Source organism: Poromitra crassiceps, assembly GCF_964638095.1.
Source record: "Poromitra crassiceps genome assembly, chromosome: 13".
Lineage (NCBI taxonomy): Eukaryota > Metazoa > Chordata > Actinopteri > Beryciformes > Melamphaidae > Poromitra > Poromitra crassiceps.
The window spans coordinates 13,836,235-13,838,625 of NC_139644.1; positions in this window are offsets into that span (position 1 = coordinate 13,836,235).

Genomic DNA, 2,391 nt, shown 5'->3' on the forward strand with positions numbered 1-2,391 from the left:
ACAGAAATGTGGGTTGAATTTAAAGGAATGGGAAAAGAGGGAAGAAATGAAAAGAAATGCAAATAGTGGTGGTGGAATGAAAATTAAGAAGTGCGCTAAAAAGATAAGAGACTATGTGGGAAATTGGGGAATACAAAATGTTGTGGGGTGGTGTGTTTTGGTACAGGGGGATATGTGTGGGTTGTGGGTGTTAACGTGGGCGTTAACAAATGTTGGGTGAGGAGTATGTAACGTGTCGGGTATCCAAGTATTACCTGTAATGTGATGTGCAACATAAGTGTCTCAACGGTAGCTAGGAACTAATGTGTGTGGGTGTGTTCCTAGGGGAAACGGGGTATATAGGACCAGCGGCCGGGGTGCCGGGGGGAGTCTAGCTATGGAGCGAGCTGAGACGGTTGTTGTGTCTAGAGCTAGCTCTGTGAAGCTAGCTGCTAGGAGCTAAAGAAGCCTGTGAATAAAGAACCTGTACCAACTACAACTCTCCGTTCTTTGGCGTATCACCGATACGTTACAATATGTATTTTGGATTTTAGGGTGAGCTGTTCCTTTAACATCTGAGGGCTTTGTGCAAAGATGCAGGCCGTCCAAGAGAGAGAGACAGAGAGAGGGGGGAGCACACGTGAGAGGGAGGGAGAGAGAGAGGGAGCGCGTGCGAGAGAGAGGGAACGCGTGAGGGAGGGAGAGACAGAGAGAGAGGGAGCAGGAAAGAGACAGAGACAGAGAGAGAGGGAGCAGGAAAGAGACAGAGACAGAGAGAGAGGGAGCATGCGAGGGAAAGGGAGAGAGACAGATAAGCCGTTTTCCCACATGCGTACCGGAAAATTACCTGTAAGTCAATATCGGACATTTCCCTTCACACCTCTCCTCTGGCATGTGGGAATCTATCAGCGAAATTGCCTGTATGGGGGGGGGGGGGGGCGGCACTGCAGAGCGGGTGGGGAGTGACGTGTCGGCAAAACTCCGAATGGTGAAATAAGTTTGCTTGTTTAACATTAAGCAACGTGTGTACACCTCGCCCATGAGAGTGTCGCGCAGAATATGAAGATAGACTAAACCGGGGACAGATCATGACTGATGATTATGTACCTCTGCGCTGCTGCGTGAGACTAGAGCCGTCTGGAAGCGAGAGAGACCAGGAGGGAATTTATTTTGGGAAGATGCTCTGAACAATTTTGACGACGTGGAATGGAAGCGTCATTTTCGCATGTCCCGGTATTACGTGCTGAGTCTGGTCCGACCCGCACGCAAGATCACCCGGTGGCGAAAACCACTGGAAGCGCGTTTGCGACTGGCAATAGTCCTTTGGTGGTACGCAACACCAGGGGAATATCGAACAATCAGCTGTGTATTTGGTGTTGGACTGTCTACTGTGTGCATTGCAACCTGGTCCACGAAGTCACAGCCCACTGATAGCGGAAAATGCCTTCGGAAATCAGCAAGCTGACATACTGCTCTTATTAGGCTATCACAAGATCATTTCGCCAGTTTGCTTTAATGTGCGCGAATGATTAGATTATGCCCGCTGGAACATTAAGCAACGTGTGTAGGCTACTCCTCGCCCATGATTGAAGGACCGCTGTCGCGGAAAATGACCTGAACCGTTTCCACTTGCGTCCCCTTAAGAGCATACCGCTCTTCTGACTAGGTCGAAAGTGGTGAAATGTCGGGGACGACGGGGTCGCGCTTATACCGGCACGGCGCCTTTCTCACATGCAGGCATTAGACCACATACCGGTCATTTTGCGGTACAAAGCGCATGTGGGAAAAGGGCTATAGAGAAGGAGCACCCGAGGGAGAGAGAGGGAGCGCGCGAGAGACAGAGAGAGGGAGCACGCTAGGGAAAGGGAGAGAGACAGAGAGGGAGCACGTGAGGGATAGAGAGAGACAGAGAGAGGGAGCACGCGAGGGAGAGAGAGAGGGAGCACGTGAGGGAGAGAGAGAGGGAGAGAGAGAGGGAGCACGTGTGTGTGTGTGTGTGTGTGTGTGTGTGTGTGTGTGTGTGTGTGTGTGTGTGTGTGTGTGTGTGTGTGTGTGTGTGTGTGTGTGTGTGTGTGTGTGTGTGTGTGTGTGTGTGTGTGTGTGTGAATGTTTAGTCTCTAATGACATTTCTGTTCCATGTTCACATATCAGATCTCCAGGTGCATGTGAACAGATCAACACGCAGACCTGATCCTGATCGTTACTGGCATGATCTGGTAGATGTGAAGTGTGTCAGCAGATGTCTTCTAGCTGCTCGTTCTTCCTACTTCTGGTACTGGAGAGGAATTGAGGTTGGAGATCCTTATTATTTTACAATCTACGCTGATCCTGTAACCAGCGTTTCCTGTGCTGTAAAAGGACTTGAGGAGTTCCACTCTCCTACAGTGTGTGAGTTTACTCCACAGTGTGTCA